We start from the raw sequence: 18,755 nt of genomic DNA, 5'->3' as shown, positions 1-18,755 counted from the left end.
GAGATGTCCTGCCATTGCAATGTTAGTGATTCTGAAAATACTTGAGAGAATACATACAGGAGAAAAGCCGTACCACTGTTACCAGTGTGGAAAGAGTTTTTCCCACTTATGTCAACTGAAAACACATAAGAGAATACACACAGGAGAGAAGCCTTACCACTCCTCCCAGTGTTCAAAGAATTTTAACAAATTAGGGAAGCCTTAAAAAGCACATTAGAGGGCCTCCCGGGTGCCGCAGTGGTTAAGGGCTGTGCCACCAGAGACTCTAGGTTCGCGCCCAGGCTCTGTCGCAACCGACCGTGACCGGGAGGTCCATGGAGCGACGCACATTTGGCCTGGCGTCGTCTGGGTTAGGGACGGTTTGGCCGGTAGGGATCTCCTTGTCTCATCGCGCACCAGCGACTCCTGTGGCGGGCCGGGCGCAGTGCGCGCCAGCCAAGGTCGCCAGGTGCACGTTGTTTCCTCCAACACATTGGTGCGGCTGGCTTCCGGGTTGGATGCGCGCTGTGTTAAGAAGCAGTGCGATTTGGTTGGGTTGTGTATCGGAGGACGCATGACTTCAACCTTCGTCTCTCCCGAGCCCGTACGGGAGTTGTAGCAATGAGACAAGTAGCTACTAACAATTGGATACCACGATATTGGGGAGAAAAAGGGGGGTAAAATAAAAAATGAAAACACATGAGACTGCACACAGGGGAGAAGCTTTACCACTGCTCCCAAGGTGCAAAGCGTTTGCCCATTTAGGAAGCCTGAAAGAACACATGAGAAGGCTTACAAAATACTCAGACTGTGGGAAAACATATTACTCATCACAGTCACTTCAACGTCATGAGAGAATCCACACAAAAGAGAAGAATATCTTGTAATATTGATATTTCACATCACATTGACTTAAAATTCATCAGAGAACATACACAGTGCTCCCTTTGTCTTATATTGTTGACTGACAATGTGTTTACTTGTTTTTACCAGATGAAATTAAGTGGTACAGGGTATACTCAAACATATATTTGTTTTTATTAGAAAACATGAATTGAATATGGAGTCTGTCAGTTTGAATATAAAGAAGATCAGGTTCCTTTTTTTAAACTCTTTGTGTTTATCTGGGTGTGTCATTCCTCCAGCACTACAGATAATCAAGTGATATTTGCATGTGATGCATTAGTTCCATTGTTGACATTTGCATTGTTGGCCCACTGATGATTTAATGAAATGAAAATGTTCAGACTCTGTAATGGAAAATGTTAATTGTTTGTGTGTCCACATAACTGAGTATGTGACTAACCTTGTGAAACTGTCCTATTATAAGCTCCTGTTCTTGGGAGTATCATCCTGTGTTGCAAACCAATTTGCACCTGTGTCCTTGTATGAATAAAGTCCCGCCCAGGAACAGGAAACTATAAAGGTATGTGCTCATCACCCAATGCTTCAGGAATTCAGACTGTCTACACTGCGCTGTGTAACTCTGTTATTCTCTCTGAGCTCAGAAATAAAGAATCTTGGTTTGACTTGGACTCCAGCAGATCCTTATTTTATAATATCCACCACAACTCTCCCAAGGATTGCTGTTTATCATTGTCTCAAAGAAGAGTTCCTCGTTCCACTTTCCTGGGGGAATTTACAAGCCTCCCACTGATTGAATAAACATGGTTTCCACAGGTAACATTTTGTGTTTCACCCAACCAGCAACCTAAATCCAATGACAGGTGACATTTAGTGTAGATTTCATGTTGAATTCACTTTAGTTGAGGACTCAAAGAAATGTAAATAGAAACTAGATGTTGAACTGACATCTGTGCCCAGTGGGCTGGTTTGAATAAGCAGCAGGTGTTGGATCGATATCCACCTTAGTAGCTAAGTTTCCATGTAATTTGAGACAGATTTTCATGTGAATATTCTCAAATCTGCATACAACAATATATACATTTTCCCACCAGAAATGTTTCTATCAAACACATTTATTGCGGATTAAAGGCTTTGCGTGACAAATAAATAACTTTTTCTGTTAAATTCCCAATTGTTTCCATCGCATTTTCAACTCTACTGATGGTTTAATGAAACTGTTGCATTATATAGCAAAACTTCTCTTGTCCCGTGCACTGTAGCCAGCAGCTCATAGATACAGTGTTGGTAGGCTACCTACATGATGAGATTATTATGGATGAGAGCGATATTATTTTATTTGTCAAATGGCAGCCAAGCATCAATCATCATGTCACCAGAATAAGACCCTCAAAATGTATTGGAATGGAGCATCAAGCTCATCACGTGCACTTTCACCACAGTGTGAAGTTCATAACTTATTTCATCTGTAGCCTAATAAACTACATGGGTTCCCAAGTCGTAGTGGGAGGACCAGACAATATATCATCACGTGACTCCAAGTTAACTAAGATGTGATGGTATTATATAAATATTTGCTCATAAAGGAGTTTCCACCTCCATTTCTCGCTTATACATTTTTACTGAAACAAAAAGTCCCCACCATGTCAAACGAACTAACATATAGTTTGTCGGCTTTTATAAAATTGTTCAGGCATATCCTGTTTCCGTCAGCCCGGTCATTACTTTTGAAATGGTTGGATCAATATCCACCTTCATGATGTGGATGAAGCCTGATTTGGAATGTCTGAGTAGTTCTATATGATGTCATAATACACTCTGATAATCAAGTGATATTTGGAATGTCTGAGTAGTTCTATCTGATGTCATAATACACCCCTCTGATAGTGATACATTTGCTCCATTGTTTCCATGTCAGTTGGTTTCCCACTCTGATTTATATCTGACAGAGGGGCTTTAAATGAATAGTATGGTGACATCTTAGTGTGTCTTGAAGTAAATAGAATTATTAATCATAAACTCCTATAGCAACAATACACTGCAGCTTTGACATCAAGAAGAGAATGGGCTGATGGGTGGTGGTGCTACTCTATAGGTAAGGCTGTTCAATATGAATGTTCAATACACACAATAGGTTGATCAGTAGCCAGTTAACTAGCTGTACAGTCCTATATGAATTTTCAATACACACAATAGGTTGGTTATGGAGGTGATGTACCACATTCAAAGTCCTGCAATAAGAGCTAAGATGCTAATATTCTTTGTAAACTATACATAGTTGTGTTCTGTGGTTGTCACTGAGTTGGCTGATATCCCATTTTATGGGGTCACTCCACAGTTAAGGCTGTACAGTGCCTATACAAAGTCTACACTTTGCTCCTTTCATATTGCTTTTGATCCTGACAAGCATACCCATAACATGATGCTGCCACCACAATACTTATTGTGTGGTTAATGTGTGGTCTATCTCCAGGTCATCAGACTGTTAAATAGTCACCTCTAGCCGGCCTCCGCCCAGTACCCTGCCCTGAACTTAGTCACTGTTACTAGCCGTCTACCACCCAGTACTCCACCCTGTATTCTAGTCAAGGCTCATCCTATATAACTACTACTGTACACACCTTTTATATTCATATACGGTCCATAATGTCTAGACACACCATCATATACATTTTAAACCAACTGTATATATTTATATTCCAGACTCTGACATTCCTCGTTCTACCATTTCTATATTTCAAAATCCTTAAAATGAATTGTAGGGAAAATCAGTAGGTCACACAAATGACTATTTCTAAACAAAGATAATAGACAAGTAGAATGGGAGAGGTTTCTTATACTATCTATACTTACTCAGTGAAGAGACTCCAGGGATGGTGATGAAGGCTGTAGGAATGAAGATCAGACAGTGAAGAGACTCCAGGGACGGAGATGAAGGCTGTAGGAATGAAGATCAGACAGTGAAGAGACTCCAGGGACAATGATGAAGGCTGTAGGAATGAAGATCAGACAGTGAAGAGACTCCAGGGGCGGTGATGAAGACTGTAGGAATGAAGATCAGATAGCAATTCTGGTCCTGTGGTCAGGTGGGGGAGTGGTCGATCCAGCCAATGATTGTGAGGAAGCATGCAGGGAACAGGCTCCTTTCTACTACCATTCTGGGGTCTGGATACATGCCAACAAAGACTACAACTGCTTCAAACAATGGGAGTGGCTACCATTGACCATCACACTTTCTTTCATAACCAGGAAGCCCATGTTGAGCCAGCAGTGTTCCCACTATGGAAGAGGGAGAAGGAAGCCGTCATCCAGTCTCTCAGAAAACCATGTTGAGCCATCAGTGTTCTCACTATGGAAGAGGGAGCAGGAAGACATCATCCAGGGACAAGGACAAAGGTGCAGCACTGGTGTTAGTAGCTGATGACAGAAGTGACAGCCTGGACACAGCAAAGTTTGACGCGATCAGTGTTGTTGAGCAGAGAATCAACCAGATTGATTCACAGTCAGTGTTGTTGAGCAGAGAATCAACCAGATTGATTCACAGTCAGTGTTGTTGAGCAGAGAATCAACCAGAGTATCAACCAGATTGATTCACAGTCAGTGTTGTTGAGCAGAGAATCGAGCAGAGAATCAACCAGAGGATCAACCAGATTGATTCACAGTCAGTGTTGTTGAGCAGAGAATCGAGCAGAGAATCAACCAGAGGATCAACCAGATTGATTCACAGTCAGTGTTGTTGAGCAGAGAATCAACCAGATTGATTCACAGTCAGTGTTGTTGAGCAGAGAATCAACCAGATTGATTCACAGTCAGTGTTGTTGAGCAGAGAGTCAACCAGATTGATTCACAGTCAGTGTTGTTGAGCAAAGAATCAGCCAGATTGATTCACAGTCAGTGTTGTTGAGCAGAGAATCAACCAGATTGATTCACAGTCAGTGTTGTTGAGCAGAGAATCAACCAGAGAATCAACCAGGTTGTTGAAGTTATTCAGGTGAATAATACATTTGATTTGTTTAATTCTGTTTTATTCAATTAGAATAATTTACTCTGAATGAGAACAAGCGTTATGCATTATAACATCGATTGACTAAATTATGACGTTGACAGATTTGTAGTAAAACCAGGGTTGGAGTCAAATCCATTTAATTTCCAGTCAATTCAGAAAGTAAACCAAATTCCACATTTTCCTCATTGAAAACCATAGAAGAGAATTGGAATTTTCAGTTTACTTCCTGAATTTACTGGAATATTCTAAAATTTATTAAATTGGGAGGTTTTCCTCATGAATCTGCACAACAACACCCTATAATGACGAAGCAAAAACAGGATTAGAAATGTTTGCAAATGCATTTAAATATTAAAACTGAAATATCACATTTAAATAAGTATTCAGAACCTTAACTCAGTGCTTTGTTGAAGCACTTTTGCCAGTGATTATAGCCTCAAGCCGCCTTGGGTATAACACTACAATCTTGGCACCCCTGTATTTGTGGAGTTTCTCCCATTCTTCTCTGCAGATCCTCTCAAGATCTGTCAGGTTGGATGGAGAGCGTCACTGCGCAGCAATTTTCAGGATTTCTTCAGAGTTGTTCGATCTGGTTCAAATCCGGGCTCTGGCTGGGCCACTCATGGACATTCAGAGACTTGTCCCAAAGCCACTTCTATGTTGTCTTCGCTGTGTGCTTAGGGTCGTTGTCCTGTTGGAACGTGAACCTGAGGTCCTGAGTGCTCTTGAGCAGGTTTTCATCAATTATCTCTCTGTACTTTGCTCCGTACATCTTTCCCTCGATCCTGACTAGTCTCCCAGTCCCTGCCGCTGAAAAATATCCCCAATAACACCATGATATTGCCATCACCACGATTCACCGTAAGGATGGTGCCAGGTTTCCTCCAGACCTGACGCTTGGCATTCAGGCCAAAGTGTTTAATCTTGGTTTCATCAGATCTGAGAATCTTGTTTCTCATGGTCTGAGAGTCCTTTAGGTGCCTTTTGGCAAACTCCAAACAGACTTTCATGTGCCTTTTACTGAGAAGTGGCTTCCGTCTGGCCACTCTACCAAAAAGGCCAAATTGGTGGAGTGCTGCAGAGATGGTTGTCCTTCTGGAAGGTTCTCCCATCTCCACAGAGGAACTCTTGAGCTCTGTCAGAGTGACCATCGGGTTCTCAGTAACGTCCCTGAGCAAGGCCCTTCTCCCCCAATTGTTCAGTTTGGCTGGGCGGGCCAGCACTAGGAAGTCTTGGTGGTTCCAAACTTTCCATTTAAGAATGATGGCGGCCACTGTGTTCTTTAGGACCTTCAATGCTGCATATTTTCTTAACACTTATTTTTCTTATCTACGTTGTTGGTTAAGGGCTTGTCAGTAAGCATTTCACGTTAAGATCTACACCTGTTGTATTCAGCGCATGTGACAAATAATATTTGATTGTAACTAAATATGAAGTATGTCAGTTTCAATGTTACGGTCTTTGATTCAATTATATGTTTGAAACTCAAGCTGTGTGTGTTTATCTGCGTCATTCCTTGATCATTCCTTGTGGTCCTGTAGCTCAGTTGGTGGAGTATAGTGCTTGTTAAACCAGGGTAGTGGGTTTGATTCCTGGGACCACCCATATGTAAAGTGTTTGCACACATGACTGCAAATCCCTTTGGATAAACATGTATGCTAAATGGCAGATATATCCACTGATTATACCAAAAATTTGGAACAACTTCCTAATATGGAGTTGGACCCTCCCCTTTTCCCCTCAGAACAGCCTCAATTCATTGAGTTATGGACTCTTCAAGCTGTCGAAAGTGTTCCACAGGGATGCTGGCCCATGTTGACTCCAATGCTTCCCACAATTGTGTCAAGTTGGCTGGGTGTCCTTTGGGTGCAGTGGGGTCTCCTCAGAGGAGGAAGGGGAGAACCATCGTGCTCAGTTATTTTCAGAAAAATAAAAATGGCAAAATATTTAAAAGTGGTCCTTTTTAGATGAAACCATACTAAATATAATCACGTCACCAAATAATTTATTAAAACATACTATTTTGCATCCTCCTCTGGGTACATTGACTTCAATACAAAACCTAGGAGGATTATGGTTCTCAAGGCTTCCATAGACTTACACAGTTATTATGACAACTTCCGGAGGACATCCTCCAACCCATCAGAGCTCTTGCAGCATGAACTGACATGATGTCCAACCAATGAAAGGATCAGAGAATGAATCTAGTACTGAAAGCATAAGCTACAGCTAGCTAGCACTGCAGTGCATAACATGTGGTGAGTAGTTGACTAAAAGAGAGAAAAATACAATAGTTGAACAGTTTTGAACAAATTATTTCATTCCAAAATGAAGGAGAAGCGAGAGAGAGATATTTCGTCATTTATTTTCCACTTTCAGTTTCACTTACTTAGCTAGCAAATGCAGCTATCTAGTTTAGTCTACTCAAACACTTGGCTCAAACAAAGGGATGCTATGTTAACTAGCTGGCTATGACTATCCAACACAACACTGGAACTCTTCCAAGTCAAGGCAAGCTTTTGGTTTGACAAATTTATTGCCACTGGGACCCGCCAAGGTAAGTGCTAAACTGCTTACTGACTGTACACTGTAACGTTACTACATGATTGTAGCAGGTTTACTAACGAGTTAGTTCTATTAGCTCTGTTGACTATGATGTTATTTTAGCTAATATTGTGACAACAATGTAAGCTGTGTGTAGCAGTTATGAAATGGTTTGGCTTGGAAAGGTTTTTTCTCCTGGTGACATACAGCTGATGTGTTGTGCATTGAAGTACAGAAACAAAGGGAGAAGGTGATAAGAGGAGAGCACATAGATGCAAGAAGGAATACAACGTGTCTGTAATGAAAGTGAACTGTGTTTATGCATGATCAGGGGTGTATTCATTCCGCCGATTCTGTTGACAAACGTTTAAATGGAACAAAACGGGGATAAACATACCTGAATTTGTCCAGTAATATCTCTATTTCAGCTAGATGCAGGCAAGAGTGTGCAAGGCAGTATTGAATGTGTCACTGTCTGTCTATGTGGCACTGTATGTCATCGCAAAATGTTCTCTCGACCTGTGTGAACCTACATTCTAAACTTTCATTCATAGGCTAGGTTGTTACCTCATGATGGGTATAGGGACAATTAGAGTATCATGTAGTAGCCTAAACCTATTGCTGTTACATTGAACAGGGTGAGTGAAATATGAATGACAGTCGTCCAATATGCTGTAATAGAATTAAGGCCATGCTCATGAAAAAACAAATTGTCCTGCCTCATCTTAAACGGCACAAACCACCACTGTTTGGGTGGTGGACCACTCTTGGTACACATGGGAAACTGTTGAGCTGAAAAACCCAGCAGCGTTGCAGTTCTTGACACAAACCGGTGCGCCTGGCACCTACTACCATACCCCGTGCAAAGTAACTTAAATATTTTGTCTTCCCCATTAACTCTCCAAATGGCACACATGCACAATCCATGTCTCATGTCTCAATGCTTAAAAATCCTTATTTAACCTGTCTCCCCCCTTCATCTACATGGATTGAAGTGGATTTAACTAGTGACATCAGTAAGGGATCATAGCTTTAGCCTGGATTCACCTAGTCTTTCTAAGTCATGGAAGGAGCAGGTGTTCTTAATGTTTTGTCTACCCAGTGTATAGCACTACAGATAACCAAGTGCTATTTGCATGTGATGCATTTGTTCTGTTGTTTACAGGATGATTTGTATCTTATAGAGCGTGGCTTTAAGGGAATAGTGTGGTCACGTGAAGATAAAAACGATTGTGAAAAATGAACAGAGAAAATGTATATCAACACACTACCTATTCATATAAGTATTTATTAATCATCTACATATTCATATTGAGCTTCTACGTCTGTGTACCGGAACGTATTATTTGGAAGAGAAAATGTATCAGCTTATTATTAAATAATTATGACGTTCTTTCCAATACAAAAAGTGTAGTAACTATTGTTTCCAAACTGCGTTACCCACTCCAGTCAGCAGATGGCGATGAGCGTCTTTCAGTTGACTCTTCTTGCGTGACGTATAATGGACTGGACGGACGCTTCTTCAGGAACAACAACGCGGATACTATTTCAACCACCTCGATAGCTTGCTAGCCAACATAAAACTGAAAGATTGACGTTTTAGACCATGTTAATGTACATCAGCTAATCTCAGTGTTTTAAACAAGTTTCGGTTGACGTATCAACTGGTTCAATTTGCAAACGTGTTAAAGATTGATACTGAGCCTAGCACTAGGCTAGACGCTAATGCTAGCTAGCTACATAACATCCCTGACCATGAGGTCACTAAACTACTCCTCCCTTGCTAATGAAGAGGGGGTCTGCTGTTTGGAGAAAGAATCTTTCAGAATGAAAAAGGAGGAAGAGGAGGCTGTTATAGTGAAAGAAGAGAAAGAACCGTTTAGAGAGGAAGAGGATGCTATCTCAATAAAGGTGAAGGAGGAAGACGTTTTGGGAGTGAAAGAGGAAGAGACAGAATATCAGATTAACACCAGTGAGTACTGTCTTCAACAGGGGCACAAACTATGCCGTTGTTGAACTAATGTGTGGTTTTGAAGTGGCATTCTACTGAAGTTCTACACTTGAATATGTTGTTCAGTACTGTAGGAATTGTTAAAGGGTCAATCTGCCATTGGTTCATATATTTTAGGGACTTTTCAATTAGATGTATTGAATTCTCCATGTGGTCTACATTAAAGTTCCCCTCATCTAATATAACAGGCTTTTAAAATTCTATATTGGTGCATATTTTCTACTTAAAATAACAAAAGCCACCCATTTTGTGGAACGACCCTTTTACATTTGCATCACAAACAATATTTTAGGAAATCATGATAAAAGTGGCCATTTTAGACATATGCATGCCTCTTGTAAGACTCTATGATTGCAATAGATGGTCATAAGTTTCCCATCTGTTTGATGTTCTCATTCACACAGGAGAGACACATGACTATTGTGGATCCTCTGGGAAGCCTCAACAACATCCTGATGCTGACGAGGAAGAGAAGAGTCTCTCCAGATCAGAACACCAGATGGTACAGCTTGGTCTGGTCTAGCATACAGCTTTCTCTATTGGGGTCTGGGCTGTGTTTCTGTAGAGCACTTTATGACAACAGTGACATCAGCATCCATAATGATGTGCGTCTGTGTCCCCTCTTTATGGTTACCAGGACAACGCTAGCCCTTCCACCCTCCCGGAGTCCCCGTGTCATGCCTCTCCTGTTAGCACCTTACTGCTGGTTATGAAGAGGTTGTCTGTGCTGCTGGTGGACTGCAGGAAAACAATGGGGCTGAGTGGAACTGTGGGAGGAGGAGAAGAGAGGAAAGGATCAGATTTGACTCAAAGTAAGTGCTGTAGTTCAGTTTGAACAAATAAATAGATCTATTCATTGGTATCTGTTACCAGGACAACCAGCACTGTTCTGTTCGTTGTCAGGAAGATAGACTGATGGATATGGATGTTATGAATATCATAACACTGAAAAAGGATTCTGCCAATGAAAAGAGATAAAGCAGTAGACCATATAAAACCTTGATTAAAGTTAGCTTTGGAGAGAAAGTTTCAAGATGATCCAATGTAAGGTGCTTGTTTTACAAAAACTTATCCTTAAAACATTATGGATGTTACATTGCCTGTCCCAGTCAACCCCCCTATCTTTACAAGACTGTTGAACAGGCAAACTAAACTCTAGACACTGTTAATTAATTAACTAATACTGGAGGAAAGCTGTGATCAGGCTGCCTACTCAAGAGAAAGCTTCAAACTGTAACCAGTGCCTGCAACCTTGTTCAGGTTATCAATCAACCTACCAGGGTAGTTACAAACAGTACAGAAATTGAATCAACATATTTTGATCATATCCTTACTATTGCTGCAGAAATTAGTTTGAAAGCAGTATCCAAATTCATCGGCTGTTGTGATCACAATATAGTAGTCATATCTAGGAAAACCAAAGTTCCAAAAGGCTGGGCCTAATGTTCTATATAAGAGATCATACAATTGTTTGTGGTGATTCCTATGTTGTTGATGTTATTAGGTTCTTTTTTTTTCACAGTAAATAACTCACGAACTCTAGAGAAGCTTTAACCAAGTTGAATTACTCCCAAATGTTCTGTACATCTGTAATTCAGACAACCCAACATTTGTTCCATCCAGATATGTCTCACTTAAGACACTCCCTCTCTCCAATCCTTACATCTTATGGTTCCACAGGAAGAGAGTAAAGAGGGTAACAGGATACCAGACCTTTATCTCCCTGATGAGAATCTGTCCTGACCTCAACCTCTCCTTCATCTAATCCACAGATGTTCGTCTCCCCTGTTTCACACTTTGCTCTCCTCTCGTCCACCCAACACATTCCAAAGCCACCTGTCTTTCTTCAGAGAACCATTAACTTCTGACATAACAGCCAGTCTCTTTCACTTCCTATCACTTCTTTAATGTCTCCATGTTCAAAGTTTAGCCGATTCCAACAATGGAAACAATATTTGTTGGTCCGTGGTGTGTAATGACGAGCAACCAGACGCTTGCCTGTGACACATTTATGAAATTGCTTATCCCAGTTACTGATAAGCATGCACCCATTAAGAAAATGACTATAAAAACTGTTAAATCCACGTGGATTGATGAGGAATTTAAAAATGGTATGATGAAGAGGGAGGCAAAAGAGATGGCTTATAGGTCTGGCTGAATAACCGATTGGCAAACCTATTGCAAATTGAGAAATCATGTGACTAAACTGAATAAAAAATAAGAAACTACACTATGAAACAAAGATAAATGACATGAAGAATGATTGTAAAAAGCTTTGGAACACCTTCAATTAAATTTTGGGTAAAAAAATCAACAATGTCATGGTGTCTGACTACGTGGATGGAAAATGATTGAGGATAATAGCGGCCGATATTGCCAGTTCTATTCGCATTATCTTCAATTTAAGCCTACTAGAAAGTGTGTTCCCTAGTGAGACAGCATAGGATAACACAGCATTATCGGCATAATTCATCGTTCAGCTTTGTCTCCTAAAACATGTTCTTTTCTCAAACTCAGAACCATAAACCAATCCTCCAGGCATATATCAAATCCATCCTATCTTGACAAGATCACAGAGAAACACTGACTGGCACACAGACATTGTGGAGCCAAGAGATACACGCTTGACCTCTCTCCGGCCCAAACAACTTAGTCTTGACATAGAACAGATACTGCAACCCCGCCACAGTATTATACAAAAATAACATTCTGATGAGAAGTAACTTACAAACATATGATGAATATAAAACATCTTACCTATGTTACCAACCATTTCTGATTATTCCCCAACAGCTGTCTAACAGAACACAGTGTTCTTTAATGGAAGCCTGTACAACAAAATCAAGGTAGAATCAGGAATTCCCCAGGGCAGCTGTTTGGCACCTTCTTTTTTCAATCTTTACCAACAACATGCCAGTGACATTTAAGTAAAGCCAGTGTGTCTATGTATGCGGATGACTCAACACTGTACACATCAGCTACTACAGCGACTGAAATGACTGCAACATTTAACATAGAGCTGCAGTTAGTTTCAGAATGGGTGTCAAGGAATAAGTTAGTCCTAAATATTTCTGATCACCTTAAGTTACATGGCCTACTACGCTAATTCTGTAGCGGTGGGGGGTAAATATGAAGATTTTGTTGGTGCGCCAGGCAGGTATTAACCCTAGTTATTAAAGTTAGTTATTACCTATTATAACATTGTTATTATTATTATTAAATATTATTAAATCCGAAAGGATGAGAGTAGAATAGATAGAATAATGCTTCCAGACACATTCTAAACATGGTGTAGACTTAGAGGACTGTAGCATCTAATGATGAAGCATTATGGAGTCTTAAAGGAGGACTGTAGCATCTAATGATGAACCATTATGGAGTCTTAAAGGAGGACTGTAGCATCATGAGGTAGTCACCGGGAATTCATTTCAATTAACATGTGTGCCTTTTTTAGAAGTTAAGTTGTGGAATTTCTTTCCTTATAACCTGTTTGGGATAGGGGGCAGTATTTTCACGTCTGGATGAAAAGCGTTCCCAAAGTAAACTACCTGCTACCTGCCCAGAAGCTAGGATATGCATATAATTGGTAGGTTTGGATAGAAAACACTCTAAAGTTTCTAAAACTGTTAAAATAATGTCTGTGTGTATATCATAACTTATTTGGCAGGTTAAACCCCAAGGACAAACCATCCAGGAGGAATTTTTTGTTGTTGATGTGACTCTGTTTTCAAATGGTTTTGTGTGGCACTTGGTTGCAGTTCCTATTGCTTCCACTAGATGTCAACAGTCTTTAGAAATTGGTTGATGTTTTTCTTTAGAGAAATGAAGAAGTTCGGCTATTCAGAACGAGGGTCCAGCCTAGTGCTCTCTAATGTTTTGATGCGCGCCCCAGGTCACGCGCTTCACGTTGTTTTTATCCGGTATTGAACACAGTTTATCGCGTCTTACATTTTCTCAATTATTTACGTTTTAAAATACCTAAAATTGGATTAGGAAAGTTGTTTCAAATGTTTGGACAGCATTTACAGGTATTGTATTAGATATTTTGTAGTCATGCTGGGCGAGTTGGAACCAGTGTTTTTTTTAAATCAAATGCGCCAAATAAATTGACATTTTGGAGATATAACAACGGAATGAATCGAACAAAAGGACCATTTGTGATGTTTATGGGGCATATTGGAGTGCCAAAAGAAGAAGCTCTTCAAAGGTAAGGCACAAATTATATCGTTATTTCTGAGGTTTGTGTCGCGCCTGGCGGGTTGAAATATGATTGTCGTGTGTTTGTTTAATGGGGTGCTGTCCTCAGATAATCGCATGGTTTGCTTTTGCCGTAAAGCCTTTTTGGAATCTGACACGGTGGCTAGATTAACAAGAAGTTAACCTTTGCACTTGTGAATGCATGAAAGTTAAATATTTCTAATAAATAAAAAAATACTTTGCACTCTGCAATTTCACCGGATGTTGTCAACGTTCCGCTAGCAGGTTTTATTGTGTTTTAACCTTTTGGAACTACTCCTCCCGGATATATATATATATAATATATTCATATTCATGAAATCACAAGTGAAATATAGTGAAACACAGCTTAGCCTTTTGTTAATCACCCTGTCATCTCAGATTTTAAAATTATGCTTTACAGCCAAAGCAAGACAAGCATTTGTGTAAGTTTATCGATAGCATAGCATTATGTCCAGCTAGCAGCAGGGAGCTTGGTCACGAAAATCAGAAAAGCAATCAAATTAAATCGTTTACCTTTGATGAGCTTCGGATGTTTTCACCCATGAGACTCCCAGTTAGACAGCAAATGTTAATTTTGTTCCATAAAGATGATTTTTTATAGCCAAAATACCTCCATTTATTCTTCACGTTTTGTTGAGAAATCCACCGGAAGTTGCGGTCACGACAACGCCGAAGAAACCCTCCAAATTAGATCCATAATATCGGCAGAAACATGGCAAACGTTTTTTATAATCAATCCTCGTGACTAAACAGTTTTTCAAATATCTATTCGATAATATATCAACCGGGACAATTGGCTTTTCACTAGGAGCGAGAGGCACAATGGCCGCCTTTGTCTATTACGCACAAATCACTCTGAGAGCCACCACCTGACCACTGACGCAATGTTGTCATTCACGCTCATTTTTGTAAATAAAAGCCTGAAACTATGTCTAGTGACTGTAGACACATTAGGGAAGCCATAGAAAAAGGAAGCTGGTTGATATCCCTCTCAATGGTAAATAGGGATGCATAGGAACGCAGAGGTTTCAAAATAAGAGTCACTTCCTGATTGGATTTTTCTCAGGCTTTCGCCTGCAATATCAGTTCTGTTATATTCACAGACAATATTGAGTGTTTTCTATCCTAAGCTGTCAATTATATGCATATTCTAGCACCTGATCCTGAGAAATAGCCTGTTTACTTTGGGAACGTTATTTTTCCATAAATTAAAATAGTGCCCCCTAGTTTATAGAGTTAATGTGCCATAACAGGTTTTAATGTGTTTGAGCCAATCAGTTGTGTTGTGACAAGGTATGGGGGTATACAGAGATAGCCCTATTGGGTAAAAGGTGAAGTCCATATTATGTCAAGAACAGCTCAAATAAGCAAAAGAGAAGCAACAGACCATCATTACTTTAAGGACCACCACAAGAATGGAAGACCCAGAGTTACTTCTGATGCATAAGTTCATTAGAGTCACCAGACTTAGAAATTGCAGCCCAAGTAAATGCTTCACAAAGTTCAAGCAAGAGACACATCTCAACATCATCGGTTCAGAGGAGACTGCGTAAATCAGGCCTTCATGGTCGAATTTCTGCAAGGAAACCACTACTAAAGGACACCAATAAGAAGAAGAGACTTGCTTGGCCAAGAAAACATGAGCAATGGACATTAGACCAGGTGGATATCTGTCCTTGGGTCTGATGAGTCCAAATGTGAGTATTTGGTTCGAGCGTCATGTCTTTGTGAGACGAGGAGTAGATGAACAGATGATCTCCGCATGTGTGGTTCCCACCGTGAAGCATGGAGGAGGAGATGTGATGGTGTGCGGGTGCTTTGCTATTGACAATGTCAGTGATTTATTTATTCAAGTCACACTTAACCAGCATGACTACCACAGCATTCTGCAGCGATATGCCATCCCATCTGGTTTGGGCTTAGTCTCCACTGTCATTTGTTTTTCAACAGGACAATGACCCAACACACCTCCAGGCTGTGAAGAGTATTGACCAGATGGAGTGCTGCATCAGATGACCTGGCCTCGACCTCACCCAAATCGAAATAGTTTGGGATTAGTTGGATCGCAGAGTGAAGGAAAGCAGCCTACAAGTTCTCAGCATATATGGGAACTCCTACAAGACTGTTGGAAAAGGATTCCAGGTGAAGCTGGTTGAGAGAAAGCAAGGGTGGCAACTTTTGAAGAATAAAATATATATTTTATTTAACACTTGTGGTTACTACATGATTCCATGTGTTTTTAATAATTTTGATGTCTTCTCCATTATTTACAATGTAGAAAATAGTAAAAATAAAGAAAAACCCTTGAAAGAGAAGGTGAGTCCAAACTTTTGACTGGTACTGTACATTAAATTCCCTGACAACAGCTCCAGTGGACATTCCTGCAGTCAGCATGCCAATTGCCTGCTCCCTCAGGGATCTGTGGCATTGTTGTGTGACCAAACTGCACATTTTCGAGGAGCCTTTTATTACCCCAGCACAGGAGCACCTGTGTAACAATCACGCTGTTCAATCAGCTTCTTGATATGCCACACCTGTCAGGTGGATGGATTATCTTGGCAAAGAATAAATGTTGACTAACAGTGATGCTCATGAAACATCCAACACTTTACATGTTGCGTTTATATTTTTGTTTATTGTAGTTACTATCAGTTTTAGGAACATTTACCCAAATATTTCACCTTATTTTTTACTTTACTCAAAATATGACATCGGCGATAATCAAAATGTTGAAAATCTGTGAACATCTAAATAAGAAATTGGTCCATTTAAACAGCATGTGTCGAACCCTTTCAACAACGGGGAGATGTTACTGATGTTCTTTGTATCTTCGACGTAAAAACTAGTTTTGGACTTCCACACAAAATTACTTCTTTAGTTATTTGATGTTTAAGGAAGTGTGTAGGTCACATTCTGTATCATACAGCTATGAATGTTATATATTTAGAACCACCTGTTCAATTGGAATCCAGCGACGTCTGTGTCTTCAGTGTCCTAGAACTGTCTAGGTTTTTGTGTTCTGACTTGTAAAACAGGATGAATGAAATAAGTTTGTAATAAGATTGTTAAAACTGACCTCAGGTTATTGAGAGATCTGATTTAGGATTTACCCTCGTAGCAAGGTTGTTTTATCATGTGGTTTCATCTGGGTCTCTATTTAAAAATAACACTGTCTTTGGCAGGAGAAAGACCAGACTCAGGGACGTCCAAACCAGCAAGACGACACCAGTGCTCCCACTGTGGAAAGAGTTTTAACCAGAAAGCACACCTGAAAGCTCATGAGAGAAACACACAGGGAGAAGCCTTACCACTGCTCCCAGTGTGGAAGTGTTTCAACCAAAAAGCACACCTGAAACAACACAAGATAATACACACAGGGGAGAAGCTTACCACTGCTCCCAGTGTGGAAAGTGTTTCAAAACGGCCTTTTCATCTGAAACAGCATGAGAGAATACACACAGGAGAGAAGCCTTACCGCTCTCACAGTGTGGAAAGTGTTTCAAACGGCCTTGTCATCTGAAAAAACACGAGAGAATATACACAGGAGAGAAGCCTTACCACTGCTCCCAATGTGGAAAGGGTTGTAACGGGTTTAAGGGACCTGAAACAACATGAGATAATACACACAGGGGGAGAAGCCTTACCACTGCTCCCAGTGTGGAAAGCGTTTTTCAACCAGCCGGGGGAGCTGATACGACATGAGAGAGTACACACAGGAGAGAAGCCTTACCACTGCTCCCTATGTGGAAAGCGTTTCAACCAGTCGGGGGAACTGAAACAGCATGAGAGAATACACACAGGGGAGAAGCCTTACCACTGCTCTCAGTGTGGAAGGAGTTTTACCGGTTTAGGGATCCTGAGACACCACGAGAGAATACACACAGGAGAGACAGGAGAGAAGCCTTACCACTGCTCCCAATGTGGAAAGCGCTTCAACCATTTGGGGGAACTGAAACAGCATGAGAGAATACACACAGGGGAAAAGCCTTACCACTGCTCCAGTGTGGAAGTGTTTCGGCCTTTCAGGGACGCTGACAGGACATGAGAGAATACACACAGGAGAGAAGCCTTATTACTGCTCCCAATGTGGACAGGGTTGTAGTGCGTTATGGCACCTGAAACAACACGAGAGAACACACAAGGAGAGAAGCTTTACCACTGCTCCCAGTGTGGAAAGTGTTTCAGCCAATCAGGGACGCTGAAACGACATGAGAGAATACACACAGTGCAGAAGCCTTACCACTCCTCCCAGGGTGCAAAGCTTTTGCCCATTTAGGAAGCCTGAAAGAACACATTAGACTGCACACAGAGGAGAAGGCTTAGAAAAGCTCAGACTGTGGGAAAACATATTACTCATAACAGTCATTAAAACGTCATTAGAGAATCCACACAGGAGAGAGTAATTACTTCTCTTAGCGTGTATGTTGATATTTCATCACATTGACTTAAAATTCATCAGAGAAACATACACAGTGCTCCCGTTGTCTTATATTGTTGACTGACAATGTGTTACCTGTCTTTACCAGATGAAATTAAATGGTACAGGGTATACTCAAACATATATTTGTTTGTTTTATTAGAAAACATGAATTGAATATGGAGTCTGTCAGTTTGAATATAAAGAAGATCAGGTTCCTTCTTTTAAACTGTCCTTTTTAAAACTCTTTGTGTTTATCTGGGTGTGTCATTCCTCCAGCACTACAGATAATCAAGTGATATTTGCATGTGATGCATTAGTTCCATTGTTGACATCTGCATTGCTGATGATTTAATGAAATGAAAATGTTCAGACTCTGTAATGGAAAATGTTAATTGTTTGTGTGTCCACATAACTGAGTATGTGACTAACTTGTGAAACTGTCCTATTATAATCTTCTGTTCTTGGGAGTATCATCCTGTGTTGCAAACCAATTTACACTGTGTCCTTGTATGAATAAAGTCCCTCCCAGGAACAGGAAACTATAAAGATATTTGCAATCACTCAATACTTCAGGAAATCAGACTGTCTACACTGCGCTGTGTAACTCTGTTATTCTCTCTGAGCTCAGAAATAAAGAATCTTGGTTTGACTTGGACTCCAGCAGATCCTTATTTTATAATATCACCACAACT

The 18,755-nt window shown here is 40.5% G+C and overlaps 1 pseudogene; it reads left to right on the top strand.

Moving 5' to 3' along the window:
• LOC109872259 (zinc finger protein 721-like) overlaps positions 1-17,826 on the top strand; it is a 53,838-nt pseudogene extending 36,012 nt beyond the window's left edge.
• The last annotated feature ends 929 nt before the right edge of the window (positions 17,827-18,755 follow it).

The sequence above is a fragment of the Oncorhynchus kisutch genome, unplaced genomic scaffold, assembly GCF_002021735.2.
Source record: "Oncorhynchus kisutch isolate 150728-3 unplaced genomic scaffold, Okis_V2 scaffold1126, whole genome shotgun sequence".
NCBI lineage: Eukaryota > Metazoa > Chordata > Actinopteri > Salmoniformes > Salmonidae > Oncorhynchus > Oncorhynchus kisutch.
This window is presented reverse-complemented; position numbering and strand designations above follow the sequence as displayed.